Raw genomic sequence first — 27,321 nt, 5'->3', positions numbered from 1 at the left:
CCGGGACCAGACACACAGTCCATGACTGCAGCGCCATAGACCACTCGGCTAATCCCGCGCGGCTTCTTCTTGCGGTAACTATGCATACTGTGGACCATCTAAAATAATTAGAGAAACTGTTCTTTCGAATGAAGTTGCTCTTGCCATCTTCGGAGTACTTTTCAGCCTCGCTCTCTGTTATTGTTTTTGTTCCCTGATGAATATTATTCCACATTTCTTTTTCTTGAAATATTCGATGTTTTTAGTTTGGCTCCGAATTTTTCGTGATTTCTAATCTCTTCTTCGGTTATGTTCATCTCTCTTAAGACGTTTGAGTATCTCTGATCGTCTGGTCTCTTTTCTTTTTGTTCCATGGAAAACCGATATGCGTGCTCGGGACTGTTTGAGAGTTCTGAAATTTCTTATGCAGTCTTTGTTAATTCTTAGTGTGTAGTTCTATTTCAGTCATTGGGGGCTCAGTATTTTCGAAGGATTCTCCCCTCCTTTACCTCCATTTCTTATTTCTCCTACTTTAAGTGTGATAATGCTCTCTGCTTCTTATAGCACCTGATGTTTATAGCTGCCGGCAGCGGTGGTCTAGCGGTTCTAGGCGCGCAGTCCGGAACCGCGCGACTGCTACGGTCGCAGGTTTGAATCCTGCCTCGGGCATGGATGTGTGTGATGTCCTTAGGTTAGTTAGGTTTAAGTAGTTGTAAGTTCTAGGGGACTGATGACCACAGATGTTAAGTCCCATAGTGCTCAGAGCCATTTAATTTCATTATATAGCTCTTTCATAGTGTCTAATATTCTCATTAACGTTGATTAACATTTTATTTTCCGTGTCTTTGGTGGATTGATACCATTCCAATTTTCTGGTATGTGATATCTAAGACGTATTTATATTTTTGAAATCCGTTAAAGTTTCTTAAATCTGTTTTCAACGGTTTGGGATGGATTTAAGCAGCAGCTAAGATATTTGTGTTGCCTATTCAGTTTTAGATTTATTGATTTGTAGGAACGCTTTCTCTGATATTCTTCAGATGACGCTTATTTGGATGACATCTAATTCTTTAACTGTGCCAAACACTGATAAGCCATTCGCAAAGACTAGGCAGTTAATTTTGAGTCCTTTGTGGTTCGTTCCTAGGTTTTTTGATGATTTATTCCAAATTTTTGCAGTGCAGTTTCCCATTCTCTAAAGATTTCTTTCCAAAACGCTGTTAAGGAGTGGAGGGTACAGTCCAACGACCTATGGACACCTATTCTCATTTCAAATGGATCACAAATTTCGCAATGTAAGGTTTCTCGAAACCCACGAAAGTGATGATATAGATTTGCATCGTCATTGTGTAGTTCCTTATTATAGAAGTGAGGTTGAACGTATTTGCTAAGTATGATCATTCTTTGCACAGGACATCCTTGTATTGACCTACTAGTTTAACAACATTATTCCATTTCTGTTAGCACTACAGCAGAAATAACTTTGTTAGTTGTTAGCAGAAGTGTGACTCCCCTGCAATTTTTGGATTCTGTACTAAAACAATGCCAAACTACTTTCCACTCTTCCGAACCAGTTAGGATGGTTCTCACAAATTATAAGAAGCTCGAATATCTATGCCGCACGTTAGAGTGCAGTGCATAGAAACTGATACTACCAACGACGCGGTAAACACCTTACTGTATATAAGCAAATGGTCAAAATTTAAGAATCTGTAATGGCATTAGTATTTATAACAACTTAAAACATCAAGAGCTTTCTTTTCAAAGTGCTTTGTGATTAAATATATATATTGCCTCTGTTATAGTGTAAAGCTATAAGCATTTAAACAGCCTGCTCTATGAATGTACGACTATATTGACTGGTCGATACTTTGCAGGATGTTCTGAGTAAAGTTAATAACGGCCTCTGTCTTCTGAAACAGGGGTTATGTATAAATGGATAAAGCTTCCCAAAGATTAAGTTAGTGGAGTACAAACCGACACTTCGGATACAGATTCGTGAAGTCCCTTAAAATCTGAGGCGCAACAGGAACTGTAAAGTAAACAGTAATCTGCCACTTCTGTCAATTATCGTGTTTCTCTTGATTTTACTGACAGAACGAGAACTGGACCAACTTCATTGTTGTTGTTGTTGTGGTCTTCAGTCCTGAGACTGGTTTGATGCAGCTCTCCATGCTACTCTATCCTGTGCAAGCCTCTTCATCTCCCAGTACCTACTGCAACCTACATCCTTCTGAATCTGCTTAGTGTATTCATCTCTTGGTCTCCCTCTACGATTTTTACCCTCCACGCTGCCCTCCAATACTAAATTGCTGATCCCTCGATGCCTCAGAACATGTCCTACCAACCGATCCCTTCTTCTGCTCAAGTTGTGCCACAAACTTCTCTTCTCCCCAATCCTATTCAATACTTCCTCATTAGTTATGTGATCTACCCATCTAATCTTCAGCATTCTTCTGTAGCACCACATTTCGAAAGCTTCTATTCTCTTCTTGTCCAAACTATTAATCGTCCATGTTTCACTTCCATACATGGCTACACTCCTTACAAATATTTTCAGAAACGACTTCCTGACACTTAAATCTATACTCGATGTTAACAAATTTCTCTTCTTCAGAAACGCTTTCCTTGCCATTGCCAGTTTGCATTTTATGTCCTCTCTACTTCGACCATCATCAGTTATTTTGCTCCCAAAATATCAAAACTCCTTTACTACTTTAAGTGTCTCATTTCCTAATGTAATTCCCTGAGCATCACCCGACTTAATTCGACTACATTCCATTATCGTCGTTTTGCTTTTGTTGATGTTCATCTTATATCCTCCTTTCAAGACACTGTCCATTCCATTCAACTGCTCTTCCAACTCCTTTGCTGTCTCTGACAGAATTACAATGTCATCGGCGATTCTCAAAGTTTTTATTTCTTCCCAATGGATTTTAAAAGCTACTCCGAATTTTTCTTTTGTTTCCTTTACTGCTTGCTCAATATACAGATTGAATAACATCGGGGAGAGGCTACAACCCTGTCTTACTCCCTTCCCAACCACTGCATCCCTTTCATGTCCCTCGACTCTTATAACTGCCATCTGGTTTCTGTACAAATTGTAAATAGCCTTTCGCTCCCTGTATTTTACCCCTGCCACCTTTAGAATTTGAAAGAGAGTATTCCAGTCAACATTGTCAAACGCTTTCTCTAAGTCTACAAATGCTAGAAACGTAGGTTTGCCTTTCCTTAATCTTTCTTCTAAGATAAGTCGTAAGGTCAGTATTACCTCACGTGCTCCAGTGTTTCTACGGAATCCAAACTGATATTCCCCGAGGTCGGCTTCTACAATTTTTTCCATTCCTCTGTAAAGAATTCGTGTTAGTATTTTGCAGCTGTGGCTTATTAAACTGCTTGTTCGGTAATTTTCACATCTGTCAACACCTGCTTTCTTTGGGATTGGAATTATTATATTCTTCTTGAAGTCTGAGGGTATTTCGCCTGTTTCATACATCTTGCTCACCATATGGTAGAGTTTTGTCAGGACTGGCTCTCCCAAGGCCGTCAGTAGTTCCAATGGAATGTTGTCTACTCCCGCGGCCTTGTTTCGACTCAGGTCTTTCAGTGCTCTGTCAAGCTCTTCACGCAGTATCGTATCTCCCATTTCATCTTCATCTACATCCTGTTCCATTTCCATAATATTGTCCTCAAGTACATCGCCCTTGTATAGACCCTCTATATACTCCTTCCACCTTTCTGCTTTCCCTTCTTTGCTTAGAACTGGGTTTCCATCTGAGCTCTTGATATTCATACAAGTGGTTCCCTTATCTCCAAAGGTCTCTTTAATTTTCCTGTAGGCAGTATCTATCTTACCCCTAGTGAGATAAGCCTCTACATCCTCTCATTTGTCCTCTAGGCATCCCTGCTTAGCCATTTTGCACTTCCTGTCGATATCATTTTTGACACGTTTGTATTCCTTTTTGCCTGCTTCATTTACTGCATTTTTATATTTTCTCCTTTCATCAATTAAATTCAATATTTCTTCTGTTACCCAAGGATTTCTACTAGCCCTTGTCCTTTTACCTACTTGATCCTCTGCTGCCTTCACTACTTCATCCCTCAAAGCTACCCATTCTTCTTCTACTGTATTTCTTTCCCCCATTCCTTTCAATTGTACCCTTATGCTCTCCCTGAAACTCTGTACAATCTCTGGTTCTTTCAGTTTATCAAGGTCCCAAGTCCTTAAATTCCCACCTTTTTGCCATTTCTTCAGTTTTAATCTACAGGTCATAACCAATAGATTGTGGTCAGAGTCCACATCTGCCCCTGGAAATGTCTTACAATTTAAAACCTGGGTCCTAAATTACATAATCTATCTGATACCTTTTAGTATCTCCAGGCTTCTTCCATGTATACAACCTTCTTTCATGATTCTTAAACCAAGTGTTTGCTATGATTATGTTGTGCTCTGTGCAAAATTCTACCAGGCGGCTTCCTCTTTCATTTCTTGGCCCCAATCCATATTCACCCACAACGTTTCCTTCTCTCCCTTTTCCTACACTCGAATTCCAGTCACCCATGACTATTAAATTTTCGTCTCCCTTCACTATCTGAATAATTTCTTTTGTTTCGTCATACATTTCTTAAATTTCGTCGTCATCTACAGAGCTAGTTGGCATATAAACTTGTACTACTGTAGTAGGTGTGGGCTTTGTATCTCTCTTGGCCACAATAATGCGTTCACTATGCTGTTTGTAGTAGCTTACCCGCATTCCTATTTTCCTATTCATTATTAAACCTACTCCTGCATTACCCCTATTTGATTTGGTGTTTATAACCCTGTAGTCACCTGACCAGTAGTCTTGTTCCTCCTGCCACCGAACTTCACTAATTCCCACTATACCTAACATTAACCTCTCCATTTCCCTTTTTAAATTTTCTAACCTACCTGCCCGATTAAGGGATCTGACATTCCACGCTCCGATCCATAGAACGCCAGTTTTCTTTCTCCTGATAACGACATCCTCTTGAGTAGTCCCCGCCCGGAGATCTGAATTGGGGACTATTTTACCTCCGGAATATTTTACCCAAGAGGACGCCATCATCATTTAATGATACAGTAAAGCTGCATGCCTTCGGGAAAAATTACGGCTGTAGGGTCCCCTTGCTTTCAGCCGTTCACAGTACCAGCACAGCAAGGCCGTTTTGGTTATTGTTACAAGGCCAGATCAGTCAATCATCCAGACTGTTGCCCTTGCAACTACTGAAAAGGCTGCTGCCCCTCTTCAGGAATCACACGTTTGTCTGGCCTCTCAAGAGATACCCCTCGGTTGTAGTTGCACCTACGGTACGGCTATTTGTATCGCTGAGGCACGCAAGCCTCCCCACCAACGGCAAGGTCCATGGTTCATGGGATGGGCCAACATCATTGTGAGGAGAAAATGGTGAGGTACTTCTGCTAAATACAGCGCTAGACTTCACCTATCTTCCCGAAACACTCTCTGACATACTTGAACTCAATACGCCAATAAACCCATCGTTGACGATTGTGGTCCTTTACAGTAACAAAAAGACACCAAGCACAAAAGCATATGAATTTGCACAGCCCTTTATAACCCCTATGGGAACACATTCCAACTGCGAGAACTGTTTAGCTGATAATGAGATAGGATGCAATAAAACACTGAGTGTATCTTTGCTTAATGAATTTAATGTTACAGTTTTTAGGACTTTATGCGTCTATGAACAGTCTGTTACGATGCTGTTTTCACACAATATCAAATAAAGGTTTCCTCGGTGTATAAATCACTGGAAGACCCGCTTGTCTCACCTGCTGTCACGCGCAATTCACACTTAAGAACCTGGCAAATTGCTCTTTGAACCACTTGCACACCATATTCTCTACCGTTCCACTCTTGAACACATCAATTTCTCTGCGCGAGCTGTGATTTTTCATATTTTATTACGATGATCATTTCTTCCCGTTTAGGTGGGTGTCAACAAAATCTTTTCGCAGTCGAAGCAGAAATTTCGTGATTGAAATTCCGTGAAAAGAGCTCGCCGTACCGAAAAACTCCGGTGCTTTATTTCCATCGAAACCATGTATCATATCCGTGACACTCTCTCCCTCAATTTGCAGTAGTACAAAATGAGCTGGCCTTCTTTGAACTTCATCTATATTCTACATGAATTCTACCACGTAGGAATCCAATATTGCACAGAAATACTCCAGCAGAAAACGGATAGTTTAGTGTAGGCGGTCTGTTTAGTGGGTTTGTTGCACCTTCTATTGTAAGTGTCCTGCCAATAAAAAGCAGTCTATGGTTCGCCTTCCCCACAACATTACCTATGTGATCGTTCCACTTTAAGTTATTCGCAATTGTTTTCCCTAAGTAGTTATTTCATCTGACAGCCTTTAGATATGTAATGTAACTGAAATTTAGCGGATTCCTTTGAGTACTTCTCCTCATTCAGAGTCAGATGCCAATTTTTGCACAATACATCTATCTTGTCTAAATAATTTTGCAATTATTTTATCTTCTAACGGATTTACTAGACACTAAACTATAGCATCGTCTGAAAATAATCTAAGATGGATGCTGCTAATGTCTTCTTCATCGTTTATCCAGATTAGCAACAGCAAAAGGTCCTCAATACTTCCTTGTGGAACGCCAGATGTCACTTGTTTTACTCGCGGACTTAACATCAATTACTACGAACTGTGAACTTTCCGACAGGAAACCATGAAGCCTGTCACACGACTGAGTCGGTAATTCATAAGATCGCCACTTGATCAGAAGCTGCTTGTGAGGTACGGTATCAGAAGTCTTCAAAAAATCCAGAAATTTGGAATCAATCTGAGATTAGCTGTCGATAGTATTCATTAACTCACTAGAATAAAAAGCTAGTTATGTTGCACAAGAGAAACATTTTCTGAATCCGTTGTGAGTATGTGTCGACAGACCGTTTTGTTGGAGGTATTTCATTATGTTCTAATACATGTACGTTACAAAATTCTACTGCAAATTGACATCAGCGACCTGGGTTTGTTTTTAGCGGTCTACACCAATTTTCTTTCTTGAGTAGTGCTGTGATTTGTGCAATTACCAAGTCTTTGGGTACAGATCTTTTGTCGTGCAGGTGGTTGTATATGACTGCTCGGTATGGAGCTATTATATCAGCACACTCAGAATGGAAACTAGCTGCTACGCAGTTTGGACCAGAACACTTGCCATTATTCATTGATTAAAGATTTCCATATGGGCAGAAGTTTTTGATTTGAATTCTTGAATATTTACTTCATCTTATTTGGTGAAGGAATTTCGGTTTACCACATTTAGTAAATCCGCTTTAATGTCACAGTCATCGATAGCATCACTACATCACACAGAAATCTTCCACGAAGTAATCAGTCTTTCACTAATGATTTCCGCATACGTGCCTCTTCATCCACATGCTTCCAAGTAGCGACCAAGACTGTCTCCACGTCAATATTTCGAATTCTCTTCACTACATTCCTCCTTCCACTCACTGCTATTAAGAAAACACCTTCGTCTCACAAACATAACATATATGTCTACCAATAGACACTACTATGCATCTTACCACTTTCGAATTCTGGATTAGACTAAACTTTTTCATTTTTATTACTGCATCAAGTAAATATATTACGGGTTAAACTTTCTCAACTGTTCCAAAGTGTCAGACAACACAAAAGCTACATACAATTACACTAAGGAATATTGTAACAAATTCATGTAACCTCGTTATATCACATTCTATTTACTTTAGGATATGAAACAAGTAAACGAAAATAAATGAACGGATACCTTCTTTTTCTTTTGAGTTCATCCAGTATCTGCAGGGGACCGATGCCATTCCCGCCAACGGCGCCCATATTTGGGGCCAAGAAGGAAGAGGCTCCCCACGCCCTAGCTGACTGGGAAAAGAAAAAATTTAATCCAGTCACATGTTTTCCTTTCAAGAAAATGATTTTAGAATCTCTGTTCCTCATGTTTCTAACATGGTTGGAACAGCAAATTTTTGTGGCCATTTACTATTCGTATTTCAGCGTTCCTGGTGATTGCTAGCGTTCGTCGTCTAGCTCATTGTTTTAACTACAGTGGTAGTCCTGTTCTCGCATTACTTCACTCGTTGTCTTACATAATCATCAGTACTCTGAGTTGTTGCCGGCACGTTTCACAAACTGATTAGACAAACTGGTAAAATAACATTACAAAGCCCTTCCTGCTAAATCGTCATTTCTTCATAAATGGGCCTTTTCGATTTACCTTCCACACTTGTCATTTCTACATGTTTACCTGGTGGCTCATTGATTGTCGGTTTCAATACCTCCAACGGTAGACTGTCTTGCCTATGGATATTGTCTGCTGCTTCTCCATCTCCAACATTTTCCAGATTAGAAAAGCAAAGTATTTTGGCACTTACTACTGACAATCCGTTCCCACAGACACATAAGTTTAATTGTAAAACTGCAATTAACTATAATTTTGCACTTCTACGATATCTTGAGTGCTTTTTTGCTGGTAGAGCTTCGTACTGTATTACCATTTTCGTTACAGTTTCTCTTTCTGTGCTCTGCCTCACAGTGTACTGCATGTTTAGAAAGCCTCATCCATGCTTATTCACTGCTTCTTTGTTTTTTTCTTTTTTTGCGTCTGAGCTTTTTAATGCGAAGTATCATTGTCAGCCTGCCTTCAAGCATAAAGCATTTCCACTAGAGCTTGTTTCTGTAGGTGCGGACAATTAAACTTCTGCGCTAAAGTCTTCTCCTCCACCACTTCCTTTTCCACCCTCATCTCCTCGATTCTTTTATTCACCACTCACTGTATTTGCCTCGTCTCCATTGAAGTCTTCTTCCTCCTTCCCAAAATCCGACGTCTTACATCCACGGTTTCTCCATCGTAACATTTTTGTCTTTCTTTTCTTGAGCTATTGCATGAGTCTCGCCTCCTTAAGCTTTTTTCTCTTCCCCAAAACTCCTCGTCATCTTGCCATGTTCTTCATCGTCTTCGTCGTCTTTAGTAAATACTTAACTCATCTGTTTGATCTCATCCATCACACTAATTTTTATTGTTGCTATTTTTTCTTCTAATATAGTTTCCAGCCTTTTCTGCCCTACATTCAGTGTTGCTACAGATTTATTTAAATTGACCATCTCTTCATGTGTAGACTTGCTACAGCTTGTCCTTGTTTTCTTTGTTGGACGACTATTATCTGTGTCATCTTTCAATTTATTTCGCAGTCTAAATTCCGTAATTTTCCCAGCTCAAAAGCCAGCTAATTTTTTTTCTTTCTTGTCGTTGGAATCAGTCTACCTGTTGTTGGACTCACCGTTCTTCTGATAGCATTTTCTTCTATTTATTTCCATATTTCAACAGGGTGAACATTAATAAAACTGCAGGGCCGGATTTCTGACTGGGAATAGAGGAAAAAAGGTCCCGTGAAGGACGGTGTGCATGTAACAACAATTCGTCCCAGAACACAGTACAGCGCTGCAGCGCATCCACGTCACAGCAAATGTTCAAAGTGGCCCTCCAGGGATGCAGTGCAGACGTGAACACTGTAAGAGGTCAGAGCAGATGTAATTTCGATGTATTGCTCATGCGCTGCCTGCGATATGCAAGGTATAAAAGAATTCTGACCAGAGAGCAGTGTTGACAGCAGTAGGAACTGTGTAGCTGTAGCAGTAAGTTGTTGCTAGTCCGCAGTCTGCTCTGGTCTGGTCTGGTGTATCGTGTTGGGTGGCCGATCGCGGTGCAGCGATGCCGGAGCCTGAGTATTATTGTACAAGGTAAAAAGCAGCCTCGCGCATATGTAGTAATGTCATCTCAAGTCCCATGTAAATGTTTAAAAATCTCGTAATAATAATCTTTCTCATAAAAAGTAACTTTTAACAACCATTCATTTCAATTTAAAGAATTTACTAATTTCTGCCATCCATGATCATCCCGATTGTTGCAAAAGAAAAATCAGTTGCTTCTTTTCATAAATGACAAATCTATCGGCCAGCATTGCACAGGGCTGTGCCAGAAAACATTATTTTAAGAGCAGATACATATGCGTTATCCGACGACTTCATTGAGGTAACAATATTTCCCTTTTTTATTCAGAATGATCTTTCAGGGCCATGATGCAGCACTGCTGACGTCCAAAAGTTACCAGGTTAAATTCACAGTCAATTATTGAAAAGTTATAAGTGAGCGACGATTTAATTGAGGGGTTAGTTACATTGTATTATTACCAGGTTACTGAATTTATTTTTTTTGTTGAGATGTTACACTGAATGTGAACGACATAATTATAATTTTTACTGTTGAGAGATTTAGGAAATTTTCTGTTTTGAGGTAACACTTAAATGAGAAAAGAATTTTGTGGGTAGATTAAATGTGAACGAATTTTGTGTGGAGGTTAATGTGAATTACAAATTTTGTTGGGAGGTTACGGTAAATAATTTGTGGGGAGGTTACACTTGGCGACAACCGGCCAGGATCGTATTTTCTTTGTGAATTTCTGAAAAGTAGTCATATATCTGCTCTTATTTACTTAAATGTAGTTTGCATCTGGCGCAACGCATTTACTAATTTGTCACTCTTTCTTTCACAGATCATCGGCAATTTATTGCTCTTTGTTGTAATTGTGTTTGTTCCATTTTTGCTTCGTCTTTGTTTCATTTTGTGCTTAATTTTGATTTGTGAAAAATGCCGCGAAAAACTGTTAACAGTACATCGCGATGTGCAATGAGTGAAATAGCCGACTCGAATAATTTGACCGATAATTCTTGCGACACTCAGTGTAACAATGATAATCCCCTAATTACAGAATATCAGTGCCTGCCGATCACTAGTATTGATTTTGATCCTAATGATGAGCAAACAAATTTAATTATGTCCACCATAAATGTAACAATGGATGTCGCGGCACATTCCGTTACAATGAACGCTGCCCAGTTTGACACACCTAATTTGCAAAATTTACGTAGCGAACAGATAATTGTTTCTAACGAAGGTGAACAATGTAGTCAGTATACGTCAGATTTATTTGATTCCGATGTAGTGACCAACAGTGCAAGTCCGATTTGCAAACCTTTTCGCGAGTCTGACAATGACCTAATGGTTACCGGTACACAAAACGCGACAAATGCAGGTACACCAACACACAACATAGAAAATAGAGCCGCTAATTTTGGCTGGGATCGAGTTATAGCATTAATGCTAGAACTTAATGAAAATCTCAAGCAACAAATTAATGAACATAATGAAATACTAGATAACCATTTCAAACAACTTAATGAAAATACGACAACCATTTCAAACAACTTACTGAATCGTGCAAACAACTTAATGAAAGTTTCAAACAGTCGAATGAAAAGCACGACAACCTTAGCGAACAGAACAAACAACTTAGTGAACAGATTACAGTCGTTACCGTGCAACGTCATGATACTAAAGAACAATTACGTGAGGAAATTAAGGCTTGTGCTAGGAACAGTAGTGAAGAAATTAGATCTGTTGTACAAGAATTAAGTAGTACACGCGTAGCCACAAAGAAATTACTTAGAGATGAAAGTAGTGCAGTCACTGAACAATGTTCAGAAAAGGCAACACAGATACGCGACGACTTTAAATTAATGTCAGCAGAAGTTTCACGCACTCTGGATGCGGAAGTCGATAAGAAATTTGAACAACAGGACAGCCAAATTGACGAACGTATTAAAGTGACAGAAATGAAAAATGTTTCAGTCACTAACACGTCACATTATACGCCACATTCCGAACATTTCTCACACTCACACAGCCGGTATAATTTAGATAATTTACAGAGACTACGTGACGTAGTATCCGAACAGACACAGATAAATAGATTCTCATGGAATCCTGAACCTATTCACACATTCAGAGACGATAACGTTTATTATAAGCAAATTTTATCTGTATAAAAATCTAAGGTATTTAAAAATGACAGAACACAGATTCACGCTTTCGACTGGATACGACAATTTGCTTTCGAATTTTCATCGGCATTGCCTGTAATGCAGACACTAGAATTGGACTGGATACAACAATTTGCTTTTGAATTTTCACCGGTATTGCCTGTAACGCAAAAACTAAAATTTATTTGCAGCGCGTAATTGACCTCAGGGGATTCATTACACTTCGATGAATATGTGCCGTAGCATGCACAGGGCCCCGAGCCGTAGTAGTGCTGTTTCATCTTTAGTTTTCTGCACTGCTGCCTTCTCTTCTACTATCCTTTATATCTATCAAAACAGCTCGATCTATCTAGGATTAAGAATGAGTAAAGAAATCTGATATGACGAGTTTTACCGAAAGTGACAGTTTTCATCAGACGCTCCAGAAATAACAACCACGAGAACTTTAATACCAGACAAAAATTTAGTTATCAGTATGTGAAAAATTATCAGCAACAGCAAACGCATTTTGGTAACAATAGAGGTTTTTCTCCACAACAACAACAAAGCCAGCCGTTTAGCATACCTAACCAACAATGTAATGTGCAAGGTCAACCAAGCTTTAATGTTTCGCCGCCTACTCGTATAACGTCGGCTCCGCCAAATAGTAACGCACAGCAACAAGGAAATAACTACGTACAGAAAACACACCATTTCAACTCATATCGCAATGCGCCGTATAGCAATGACTATCATGACAGACGTAAAAGTAATGAGCACAATTTTCAGCTTACGTTTAATAACAGTCGGTCTTACCAGCAGCATAATCAACCACAACAAATTATCATGAATGAACCAGACAGTAGGTATCATCCCGGACCTAATACGTCAGGATGAAGTAACAGAACAGTACAAATAGTTGAAATGCCACAGCATCCTTCCCCAAATAACAGCACGTCAGAAAGAATTTGGCTAGATACAGTGCAGGTTGCATCTTCCAGCAACGTAAGCAATACTTCAGATACACAGAATCTTGTTCACGAAAATGTTATTTGAAACATGCCTTGTTGAATGCACCTCTTTTATCACACCCAGATCTTAGTAGAAATTTTTCCATCGCTACCGACAGTTCTAACACCGCTTTAGGCGTACACCTTTTTCAGGTAACTGAAGAAGATGGTTCTACAATAATTAAAAACATCGCCTTTGCGAGTCGCTTTCTGTCACCTGCTGAACGCAATTATTCTGTTACAGAACTTGAAACATTATGTGTTGTATGGACATTTGCGAGATTTCGGCATTTTCTTTATGGAAGACATACGACCGTTTACACAGATCATAGAGCTATCCAGTTTTTACTTTCAGCAAAATTTACACACGACAGGTTAAGCAGATGGAAAATTTATTTACAGGAATTTAATTTTACAATTGTTCACATTCCCAGTACACAAAATATTGTAGCAGACGCACTATCCCGTTCTCTCAGCAACAATCGGCAAGACACCGCAACCAACTTCTGCAAAGCAAATTTCAGCGTCATGTACATTCAACAAGTTGCATTTGAAAATATCATTTCGTCGTCATCACGAGATATAGCACAAGGGCAGAGTAAAGACAACGTATGGAAAGAAATTAAACACCTTTGGAAAGATAGGAATAATATTACTATCAGAAACCATTATACTGTACTCAATAACATTCTGTTTCGCCCCTCTCACCCTGACAGCAACAATTGGTTATTATGCATTCCTGGCGAACTTGTTAACAAATTAATTTGGTATACTCATTTAAGTTACGCACATTATGGAGGCAGAAAATGTTTTCTTATACTGAGACAGAACTGTTATTTTGCCAACATGGAGAAACGTATTCGACGAGTTGTAGCGTCGTGTAAAATCTGCCAGAAAGCTAAGTCAGACACGACTTCACATATTCCTCCGTTACATCCCATTGTAACTGTTAAATTGAGACAAATGGCCGCTGTAGACATTTTTGGTCCGATTCCCAGATCTAATAGAGGTTTTTGTTACATCTTTGTCGCTGTTGAACTCACTTCGAAATTTGTTACCTTCACTCCGTTACGCAAAGCTTCTGCTAAATCTGTTTCGAAAGCATTTGTAAAACATTTTTTACTCCATGTAGGGCATGTATTGAAAGTTATTTCCGACAATGGACCACAGTTTCGATCTGCTATGTGGAAACGTATGTTTCGAACAAGAAACATATGTCTGATCTATATATATCCAAGTATCACGCTTCTTCGAACCCTTGTGAACGTCTAATGAAAGAAACTGGTAAACTATGTAGAATATACTGCCATAAAAACATATTGATTGGGATACACACATACTGACATTGCAGGATGTAATTAACTCGATACCAAATGAATCTACTATGCTATCTCCGACTGTTGTATTGAAAAATGTTGAACCACCTAACAAAATTTTCCTACATCTCATCGACTACGACACCATGAAATAATTGACATTGCACTCAACAACATAAAACGTGCCGCAGAGCGCCGGAGAAGACAGCAAAAACAGGTTTGTACATGCCGTGACTTTCACATTGGACAGAAGATATTAGTACGCACACATTATTTATCCAACAGAGGAAAGAGTAGATGTAGTAAATTTGAGCTTCTATACGCAGGGCCATACAGAATTCGCTGCATTCCTCACCCCAATGTAGTACACGTCGAAACTTTGAGAACCAGAAAAAGCAAAGGCAATCACCATGTCTCCAATATTAAAACCTTTATTGAATGAACATACTTTATGATTTATCACACTGTAATGCCATTTCCTGATTTTTATATGACCATTTATGCAATTATATTTATATGAACACTTACTGATGATTATCATATTTTTTCCTGACAAGTGACCGGCAAGGTAAGGTTAGCAGGTCGCATTTTTTGTCGTTATATGTCAGACCGTGCACATTTTCCATTTTTCGTGTATGTATGATTGTTTTCCTGTTTTGTCTGTATGCACTATGTAATCTTTAAGATATAACAAACACCAGTTGACTTTGACATTTTTCCTTATGATATCTCAACACCGTGACTATTCTACATTTTTTTTTTTTTGGGTACTGCATTATGAGACTGTGTGTACATTTTTGCACCTGAACACTCTCTATGTTTTGACATAATACGTTTTCTGTCATGCTATGCTGTATGCTTAATTATATCACTAGAAACAAGTTTTTATTTAATGAATATATGATTTAAATGCAAGATATTAATCCCTATTCATCATTTTCAGAAAGCAATAACGTGTAAAAGAAATAAATTAAACAAACCACAGTGGATTACTATGAAATGGGAATTTCACCATCAGAATGAAGGAAAGAAAATGCAATATCTTGTGACGAAGAGTAAATGGATCAGAATCAACAAGCATTAACAAGAATATACTATACACATCGTATGATAGCAGTATTAACTAATTATTTTTCTTTCAGAATACGAGGCGATTGATGCAGGCTGTCAGACAGAACTACACATCTTAGTTTTAGTGATGAAATATGGTAGAAATAAGAAACTCTATACTATGAATAGTTGTATGAAGTAAATGGTAATATGAATAATGAATAATGAAGTGTCTTTTTTGCAGATGATAATGAATGATGATGAATAGTTATATGAAGAATATGCTAATATGAATAATGAGGTTTTTCTTTGCAGGTGATGATAGTAATGAAGTTATGGTAATATGAATAATGAAGTTTTTCTTTGCAGATGAGAATAATGATGAAGTTTATGTATTTATTATTAGTTAAGACATGCTATGTAGTTATTTAAGTATTGGTTGCAGTTCGTTTTGACAATATGTCTTATGTCGCATGGTATAATGACTGAATGTTTTGAAAAGAGTACATACATATTGAGTGCACGTTTCATTACCTGTTAATTCGAAGTTCACTACTTTTCAGCATAATATGTGTTTCTTCTTTCAGCTCAATAATCCATTTTGTATTTTTTCCAGGAGAGGCTATTCATGAAATTAATGTGCTATAAGCAGTTAGTCATTAAACCTGTTCTAGTACTTGCATTTTTTTACCCATTTGTGTGTGTCATTCGTGAATGTGATCACATATACTCTACTTGTTTCATAACCTTGCTACAGCTGACTCATGGTGATTGACATTATTAATCCTTATTTGCAGCAATAAGTCAAAAGCAAATATTTTCATGACCCAGCAATTAATTATCGATCCCAACGCAATGCATTGCTAGCACTATATATATATATAAAAAAATAACCAGTCCCAGCTATTACCAGTATACAAATGTAAATTTCTCAGATGTATTGAATCCATTACATCTATGTATTATTGGACCACAGACCTTGAGTAATATTTACGGTGTGTTACATTTTAAATACGTCCTATGTCACTTAAATGATGAGTTCTGAGTAATACTGAACGATGTTTTGTAATAATGCATAAATGCTTTGCCAATAATTTCTGTAAATAATATTTTTGTTATACTCTGTAAATGCTATGCCAATAATTAACTCTTGTTTTGAATGATGACTTCTGAACAATGCATAAAATTGGTTTGTAACTGGCCAATGAGTGCCAATGATTACTATAATTCGATGAATTATGTAAATAGTATGCCATTAATTAACTCTTGTTTTGAATGATCACTTCTGAATAATGCATAAAAATGGTTTGTAACTGGCCAATGAGTGCCAATATTTACTGTAATTAGATGACTTATGAATTATGTTCTGTAATACTTGCATGGGGGCTTAATTAAATTGAATGCAAATATTTTTTAATTTTAGTTGCTGTCTGTCCGGTTACGCAGTCTCATAACCGATTGGCCCTGACTAGTATTAGTACGCAATCTGACTGCATAAAATAACAACAAAGAATGAAAGGAAATTTCCGTTAACACAATTAGTTAATTAAGTCCCCAGCAACTATAAAGCCTACGAAACAACAAAACACAAGTGTAACTGTTCTGTGTGTGGAAGTGTGATTCAACGTACACATCTAGCACGGTTCTTCCTCAAAAAGACAAGATATTTTAAATACCATTTACACTGAATTAATTAAATAAAACTGAAATACTATAATTGCACATAGAAACCAGAATTACACTCTAATACATGAACACAAGCCAGATGCTTTGTTGACTGAACCTGTGACCAAGAGGCATTATTGTTTAAGACATTTGAAATAAAAATAAAAGAAATTATTGCCTTCATATATATATTGACGAAACATACACTCTGATCATTACAACATCCGCAATCGAACAGCATCGGCTGTCTCGCCCATCAGAACAACTGCATACAACATGCTCACAACTAGTCACAGCTACATCGGAACTCCTACTGCCCACTTCTCAATATGCACTCTCCACGACGACTTCTCGACAAGCACTCTCCACTACGACTTCTCAACAAGCACTGCCAGTGGAGGCGGCTGAATAATACTCTTTGGCGCAATCTCTGGCGCTGTGACTCAGTGTAGCCACCTTTCATATGCCCCTCCTCCACGGGCTGGAATTTGATAGTATTTTTGCCAGCATTGGTGGTGAAAATACCACCAAATTCGTCCAAAAAATACAGGCAAAAATTAAAAAGTAATATTGATAAGTAAATATCACATAAATAAATAAGTTTTGGCTTTGCACTGACCCTTCAATAACCTAATATATAAAATACAGTAAGGAATACAAATGCTTGCATACATATGATTTTACATAATAGTTTACACAAGTATCATGTGGTTAAACAATTCAATCAATAGCGTCAGCAATGACGAATAGGTGCAGGTAAGAGTCTCATAACATCTCATAAACAGTAAACACACAAAAAATCAGTTTATACAAATATTCACATAAAATCCTTTCAATATTTCAATAAACAAGTAGAACTTTTCAGTGTAGTTGACAGTTCCAACAGTAGCACCCAGCAATGATCAACAGGTGCAAATAGCAGTCTCATAACATTTCATCAGCAGTATTTAAACAGCTTCAACAGTGGCACCCAAAACTGGCGAGCAGGTGCAGACACCAAGTGACCCTATTTCAGTAGAAGCAGTTCCATCAGTGGCACCCAGCAATGTTGAGCAGGTGCAGACACCAATAAGTGACATTATTTCAGTAGAAGCAGTTCCATTAGTGGCACCCAGTAATGTTGAGCAGGTTTAGACACCAACAAGTGACATCATTTCTGTAGAAGCAATTCCATCAGTGGCACCCAGCAATGTTGAACAGGTGCAGACACCAACAAGTGACATTTCAGTAGAAGCAGTTCCATCAGTGGCACCCAGCTATGTTGAACAGGTGCAGACACCAACAAGTGACATTTCAGTAGAAGCAGTTCCATCAGTGGCACCCAGCAATGTTGAGCAGATGCAGACACCAACAAGTGACATTATTTCAGTAGAAGCAGTCCATCAGTGGCACCCAGTAATGTTGAGCAGGTGCAGACACCAACAAGTGACATCATTTCAGTAGAAGCAGTCCATCAGTGGCACCCAGCAATGTTAAGCAGTTGCAGACACCAATAAGTGACATTATTTCTGTAGAAGCAGTTCCATCAGTGGCACCCAGTAATGTTGAGCAGGTGCAGACACCAACAAGTGACATCATTTCAGTAGAAGCAGTCCATCAGTGGCACCCAGCAATGTTAAGCAGGTGCAGACACCAATAAGTGACATTATTTCTGTAGAAGCAGTTCCATCAGTGGCACCCAGTAATGTTGAGCAGGTGCAGACGCCAACAAGTGATATCATTTCTGTAGAAGCAACTCCATCATTGGCACACAGCAATGTCGAACAGGAGCAGACACCAACAAGTGACATTTCAGTAGTAGCAGTTCCATCAGTGGCACCCAGCAATGTTAAGCAGGTGCAGACACCAACAAGTGACATTATCTCAGTAGAACCAGTTCCAACAGTGGCACCCAGTAATGTTGAGCAGGTGCAGACACCAACAAGTGACATCATCTCAGTAGAAGCAGTCCATCAGGGGCACCCAGTAATGTTGAACAGGTGCAGACACCAACAAGTGACGTTATTTCAGTAGAAGCAGTCCATCAGTGGCACCCAGTAATGTTGAGCAGGTGCAGACACCAGCAAGTGGCATTTCAGTAGAAGCAGTTCCATCAGTGGCACCCAGTAATGTTGAACAGGTGCAGACACCAACAAGTTTCATTATTTCAGTAGAAGCAGGCCATCAGTGGCACCCAGTAATGTTGAGCAGCTGCAGACACCAACAAGGGACATCATTTCAGTAGAAGCAGTTCCATCAGTGGCACCCTGTAATGTTGACAGGTGCAGATAGCAACAATTGACATCATCTCAGTAGAAGCAGTTCCATCAGTGGCACCCAGCAATGTTGAACAAGTCGGTTAACAGTCCATAATATTCACTATCACTAATTAGACAGTTTATCAGAGTTCACCAGCAGAAATTAAACATCTCCTAGTGGCACCCAGCATGTTGAACATGTGCAGGTAACAGGCCATAATATTCACTATCACTAATTAGACAGTTTATCAGAGTTTATCTGCAGAAATTAAACATTTCCAAGTGGCACCCAGCAATGTTGAATAGGTGCAAGCACGAACAACAGTTTGAAGGCACACACAATTGCTCTTACAAAATTATTATCAATGCTCTTACACTAAACATACAAATTATAATAAACACACAAATGATATCAGATAATTGTCATATTAAATATTACAAATACACAAATATCAATAAACCTATAATATTTATGGGTGTCAGTGCAAGCCACAACAAACAAGTAAAATAATATTTAGGAGATAGGTCGGTACCAATTATTTGGTATTAGGAAAGGAAAACACACAAAACACACTCACTCATCTTTCATCCACATTAAGTACTACTGTGTAATTGAGTAGTGTTAACTGTGTAAATCCAAGTTCTGTCCAAAATTTTATGTTCGACTTGTGTATCAAGTAATAGTGGCAGCAATGTATAACAGTCAATAATAGTTAGTCAACGCGTAGTCATCATGTCAAGACCAATGTTTGCCAAGCTAAATCGAAATGTACGGTTTCCGAACAACTGTCAGTGTGCCAAGATATGCAAATGCTTCCTCTCTCCAAACAAAAAAGTGTATACTGCTTAGTGATTTAACCAAGTGTGTGTGTAGACAATCTTCCTTCTACTTGAGTGTTCTAGTCTGCCATCTTCATCCTCCTTGTTCCATATACACTCCTGGAAATTGAAATAAGAACACCGTGAATTCATTGTCCCAGGAAGGGGAAACTTTATTGACACATTCCTGGGGTCAGATACATCACATGATCACACTGACAGAACCACAGGCACATAGACACAGGCAACAGAGCATGCACAATGTCGGCACTAGTACAGTGTATATCCATCTTTCGCAGCAATGCAGGCTGCTATTCTCCCATGGAGACGATCGTAGAGATGCTGGATGTAGTCCTGTAGAACGGCTTGCCATGCCATTTCCACCTGGCGCCTCAGTTGGACCAGCGTTCGTGCTGGACGTGCAGACCGCGTGAGACGACGCTTCATCCAGTCCCAAACATGCTCAATGGGGGACAGATCCGGAGATCTTGCTGGCCAGGGTAGTTGACTTACACCTTCTAGAGCACGTTGGGTGGCACGGGATACATGCGGACGTGCATTGTCCTGTTGGAACAGCAAGTTCCCTTGCCGGTCTAGGAATGGTAGAACGATGGGTTCGACGACGGTTTGGATGTACCGTGCACTATTCAGTGTCCCCTCGACGATCACCAGTGGTGTACGGCCAGTGTAGGAGATCGCTCCCCACACCATGATACCGGGTGTTGGCCCTGTGTGCCTTGGTCGTATGCAGTCCTGATTGTGGCGCTCACCTGCACGGCGCCAAACACGCATACGACCATCATTGGCACCAAGGCAGAAGCGACTCTCATCGCTGAAGACGACACGTCTCCATTCGTCCCTCCATTCACGCCTGTCGCGACACCATTGGAGGCGGGCTGCACGATGTTGGGGCGTGAGCGGAAGACAGCCTAACGGTGTGCGGGACCGTAGCCCAGCTTCATGGAGACGATTACGAATGGTCCTCGCCGATACCCCAGGAGCAACAGTGTCCCTAATTTGCTGGGAAGTGGCGGTGCGGTCCCCTACGGCACTGCGTAGGATCCTACGGTCTTGGCGTGCATCCGTGCGTCGCTGCGGTCCGGTCCCAAGTCGACGGGCACGTGCACCTTCCGCCGACCACTGGCGACAACATCGATGTACTGTGGAGACCTCACGCCCCACGTGTTGAGCAATTCGGCGGTACGTCCACCCGGCCTCCCGCATGCCCACTATACGCCCTCGCTCAAAGTCCGTCAACTGCACATATGGCTCACGTCCACGCTGTCGCGGCATGCTACCAGTGTTAAAGACTGCGATGGAGCTCCGTATGCCACGGCAAACTGGCTGACACTGACGGCGGCGGTGCACAAATGCTGCGCAGCTGGCGCCATTCGACGGCCAACACCGCGGTTCCTGGTGTGTCCGCTGTGCCGTGCGTGTGATCATTGCTTGTACAGCCCTCTCGCAGTGTCCGGAGCAAGTATGGTGGATCTGACACACCGGTGTCAATGTGTTCTTTTTTCCATTTCCAGGAGTGTAGACCAACAAAAAAAAAAAAGAAATGCTCCTCACTTACTTCACCTCTGATCCACCAAAACTCCAATAATCATAATCATCACATAATCTTAATACTTCAATAATAGCTCTTACGTCGATACATATAAACCTTATCATCAATATCATTTACCTTACCTCTTGTCCACCAAAACTCCAATAATCATCAACTTCACACAATTTCAATACCTCAATAATACCTCTTCAATACATCGATACATATAAACCTTATTACCAATATCATTTCACTTCCATAACAACTCTTTCCTCTAGTCAGTCTCCTCGAACAAGTACAGATAAAATCCTAGTGCAAACTTCAATTCATCATCCCATACAATCCGAAGGCACAATGTCCACACACAGCCTCTGTGTAGTCCACCTGAGCCAAATCTTCTACTCATTATGAATTATAAAATACATTTTGGTTACCTTGTCCATCATAAAATAAAAGAAATGCATACATGACCTCTAACAGCCCTCAGTTTGAATAACTTTCAGTAAGTAAGTACGAGTTCGGAGTGTGAATGATAGTAATATTTCACAGTGTGTACACCACTTCAAGAATCATGGCAAAACAGAAGCAAACATGTGTCAAGTGTCACTTACTATTTCAATTGCTCACGAAGAATGCAGTGTAATAACTGTCAATGGTCTAAACCTAGTGTTGGTATGTCATATCGTTAGCTTCCTTCCTATTAGCATTAATTTATACAGCTTCCATAAAACCTCCAGCTCATGTGACTTCAATGAAGTTTCTTGTACTAATGTCGTTCGTAGCATTATAGTAGTTCATTTTGTTATCTTAAAAATACAAGGCACTGAGCGTAAGCAAAACATGCAACAGCGAGTAAATGTACCAGTAGAGAACAAAATGTTAACAAGTGGATGTAGCACACTCCCTATAACGAGGCTCTGCCAAGCAAACAATCTATAATTAATACAACAGTGTGACCTAAACTCTATGTCTGCACACAGTATATCAGCATTTCTATATACCAAATTAAAGAGTAGTTATGAAAACAAAACAGAAATGTGTAACTATGCAATCCATACGCAAAGCAGCAAATATGTATCTTACATAATAAACAGGTCATTAGGATCATATCAGCATAAGCAAATAAATGTTCATATGTAATCTTAATAAGTAAACACGAAGGCGCAAGCAGCTAAATCACAAAGTATAACCTACATACATAACCACATCATCACAATTAATCAGGTGACAATTATAATTTAAATAAATAAGCACAGCAGGCACATAGTAAAAAAAAAATGTGACATCACTGTAAAAGCATAGCAGCCAAGCAGTGCATAATATACATAAGTAACAACCCTGTTCATTAATCAATCATTGTCAAAATCAGATAACACAAAGTATAAATCACGTAATCGCGTTCAGTCTAAAGTAGGTACCTAAGGGGAAATATGTTACCTGAAAAATAAACTAAATTAATAATTACCTTTTTAGTTTATTACTGTCTTCTTCGAAATGACAGTCTTCCTGAAAATTTCTCGGTAGCAAGTCCTCTTAACGTCGGACACACACAGAATTTACCTGAAGTTCTTAAATATTCTATACAACCGTATCCTGAAAAATACTGAACATTAATAACATAATTTATCAAGTCACTATAGCTTTATACTGAATTTAATCGGAGAAATTACATTGTGTATTTGTTTATGGCTGTCAGTGCATTCGCACTGAGCGCTCGATCAGCTGTAGGTACGCGTGACGTAGGAAGTAATTGTTTGCGGTCAACGACTGCCTTGTGCGCCGCGCAGACGTGACTGTTGCTTTGAGTATGTGCCGCCGCCCGAACACGGCGCGGTATCCTTGTATTCTCTTCATGTTTACGTATAACTGTTGGTTTCTCGAAAGTATGTCATTCCACAAAAATTTTAACGTTCGATATGTGGTGTATTCCCTTAGAGCGTCGAGATTTAAGAGTTTCTACTTCAACAGTGTTATCATGAATAATTTTGCGAACTCTATATGGACCGTTATAAAGCAGAAAAAAAATTGCGACACAAGCCCTTTCCTTTGTGAGACAAACGATGAGACTTAATTAACACCTTTTGACCAACTGACAAGGATTTTAAACGACCAAGACGTTTAGCTGATTTCTCTCCTCTAGCAGCCGCAGATGTAATATTTTGCAGAGCCAGGTCGACAACTTCAGATTGCCGCAGTTTCCGTGAAGGCGGAAAAGGAACGATTTCAGAAATGCGATTTGTCGGTGCTTTGTTTTTTAATATCAATATAGGCGGTAAAGGAGTTGAATCATTAGGGAGTTCATTCAGAATGTTTTAAAAAATTTGAAGATACTGATCCCATGTTCTGTGATTCTGATGACAATAAAGTCGACACAATTTATTGATTTCCTTCATCCATCTCTCTGAAGCGTTAGATTGAGGGTGAAAAAGTGAAATGAAAACTGGTTTAATCTTACGACGCCGTAGAGTACGAAGCCAAATTTTAGAGCGAAACTGTGATCCATTACCTGATATAACCTTATCAACATGACCCACTTCTTTAAGAAAATGTTTGATGAAAGCATTAGATACTGAACGAGCTGTTGCTTTGCGTAAAGGTGTAAAACACACATATTTTGATGTCAATTCCACTGCTACCAAAATCTATGCAAAACCATTAGTAGAACGAACCACTGGACCGAACAAATCGACTGCAGCCCCGTCTTTTAATTTCCCTGGAATGATAGGAAACAACGGTGCTCTGTAAGAAATAGTTGGCGGCTTAGCCTTTTGACATAATTTGCATTTGGCAAGAACAGATCGAATACGTTTTTCCATATTACTGAAGTAGCAATTTTCTCGTAATTTATGAAAGCATTTTCTGGGACCAAAGTGTGCATAACTGAAATGTGTGTACCAAATCAATTTATTAACGCACTCATCAGGAATGCAAACTAACCAAACAGAGTTGTCGACCGATTTTCGTTTAAAAAGAATATCATTGCGAACTAAATAATATTGTCTAATCGCTACGCTTTCCTTTCTCCTCCACTTCTCCTTAATGTCCTTCCAGATTGGATCCTTATTTTGCTCCTTAGCGATGTCCTGGAGCGAAGACGAAATTAAATTCTCAAACGCAACACCTTGAATATACATCAAACAATAATTGTTTTCTTTGCAGTCCTCTTCAGCATTTTGTTTCAAACCCATATGTGCACGTGATAAAGCATCAGCGATAATATTTGAAGAACCCTGTATGTAAACAATACTAAAATCAAATTCCTGTAGATACAGCGCCCATCGTGACAATCTTCCATGTGTTAATTTTGTTGACATAAGAAATTCCAGAGCTCGGTGATCGGTGTAAACCTTAGTAAGTCTGCCATACAAAAATATGCGAAATTTTGTGAAAGCCCATACAACAGCCAAAGCTTCAAGTTCCGTAATCGAATAATTCTTTTCTGATTTAGGGAGAACACGACTTCCAAATGCAATAGTTTTCTGTACTACAACGCCATCTTCTTCTATCTCTTGAAATAAGTGTGCACCTAGGCCTTTGTATGATGAGTCCGTCGCCAAACAAAAATCTTTATACAAATCCGGGTGTGAAAGAAGTGGAGCAGCAACTAAAGCATCACGAAGTTGTTCAAATTCTGATTGAGCTTCCTCATCCCAACACCAATTAGAATTCTTTCCAGATAGTTCACATAAACGAGGTGTGGTCAAATCGTCCAATTTAACAAAGCGTCTAAGAAAATTACAGACACCAAGGAAACTATGTACGTCACGTTTTGTGGTAGGGACAGCATAATTACGAACAGCATCTAGTTTCTTTGGATCAGGAAGAATACCTTCTGTAGAAATAATATGACCAAGAAATTTCACCTGAAAACGACCAAATTCAGATTTTTTCAAGTTCACTGTAATCCCAACTCTTGCAAAAATACGTAATAATGAATCTAAAATTTGATTGTGCTCACTCCAAGAACGTTTAGCAATAAGAATGTCGTCAACATATGAAGTAATATTGTCACGAAGATGAACAGGTAAAATTTCGTTTAAATTACGAATGAATGATGCTGAAGATACAGTAAGTCCAAACGGTAATTTCCGAAATCACTTTTGGGTAAAATGGTCATATCCGGTTATTCTTTACCGACTCTCTAGATAGATTGACAGTCGAAGAGTTGTTTTGATAGATACAAAGAATAGTAAAAGAGTAGGCAGCAGTGCAGAAAACTAAAAGGGAAATAGCACTACTACAGCTCGGGACCCTGTGCACGCTACGGCACATATTCACTTAGTGTAGTGAATCCCCTGAGAACTTAAATAGCTGCACATAAATTCCAGTTTGTGACTTAGTGGCCAGTTTGGTGGAAGTGCGTACATAAATTGATCTAACCATGAACAAGGATGTATGTCATTCTTAAAATTGCAAAAGATCTTAATTTTCCGAACAGTTAAGAAGTGTTTATAGTCAAAATTTTGTCCTAGTGGCGACAAAGACCTACCGCGTCTGTCCCAGTCCCAATGTCGATTATTGTCAAGTTCGCGCGCCTGGCGCTGTCTTGTTGCATCTCGTAAATGAAACAAATTATTTTCTTCAATCCCCTCTGTTATCTGTGATTCTAAATTTCTTCTACTGTCTTTTTCTGAGATTTCACCTTCAATTTGTTTGACTTGCTTTCGTAATGCCTCAAGTTCCCTTTTAACGCGTTCATTAAATTTTCCCTGATTTTCAACATGCTTATCTATGTTCTGGTACTCTTCTGTTTCTGCAAATGGCAATGGAGCTGTATCATCTGAATCTCTGTCCCCATCTAAACTAAGACTTGTCAATTTATCTGCAATCTCCTCAACTCTTTCCGATAAGTCACCTATTTGTTCTTTCTTTTATTTACGTCTTCCGTAAGAGTCGCGACTCGGGTTTCAGTAGTTAACTGTTCATACTGTTATGTTAGGTTATTTATTCTGTCATTTGGTACGGGTTCCTCGATTCTTTCAAATATTTCTTCCTTATCGTGTGCACATTGTAAATTTAACTCTGAAAATTTTTGTACTATCACGCGACCTCTTTCTTCCTGTTCTCTATACTGTTCCTTTTGTCTGATTTCTATTGAAATTAATCTATTATTGTGAGCATTCAAGATCGGTTGCACTTCTTCTCTAATTTCTTTCTTTAATTCATCTTTCATGTTTTTGAAACATGTCCCTATTTGTGAGTCTAACTGTGTTTCCATTGTTCCCATATCAGTTTCTAACCGTGTTGCCAAAGTTCCCATCTGTGATCCCAGTGAGCCTAACCGTGTTTCCATTGTTCCCATATCTGTTTTAATTGTTCCTATTTGTGAGTCTAACCGAGATCCCAAATTTAATATTGCACTCATCAACTGCTCCATGTTAACTTGTTCGAAATTCTTTTCCCCCCTAACATTTCCCATAAAACTAACTTCCTTCGACATAGCCATAAAGCTATCTGTGTTCGATACTATTCCAGAATCTTCTGTCCTTAATCTCGAATTCTGAAAATTTTTTGATTGTGAAAAATTTTGAACTGGTATCGGACTATTTTCCCGACTCACTAAATTGCTTTCTACTTCATTATTCATCATACTATTCTCCTGTGTTGGCGAGTTCGCCATGTTAACAATTTCGTCATTCTGACTATCCATCATTTTTGCCTTTTTCATCGATCGCGTAATCATTTACAAAACATACAAAACTCGTCACTATACGAAAATTACACACAATATGGCACTTTATCACCAACAATACCATTCACACGAAATGCTTCCCTCAAACAC

The sequence above is a fragment of the Schistocerca piceifrons genome, chromosome 2 (genome assembly GCF_021461385.2).
Source record: "Schistocerca piceifrons isolate TAMUIC-IGC-003096 chromosome 2, iqSchPice1.1, whole genome shotgun sequence".
Taxonomy (NCBI): domain Eukaryota; kingdom Metazoa; phylum Arthropoda; class Insecta; order Orthoptera; family Acrididae; genus Schistocerca; species Schistocerca piceifrons.
Note: the sequence above shows the minus strand (reverse complement) of the source record.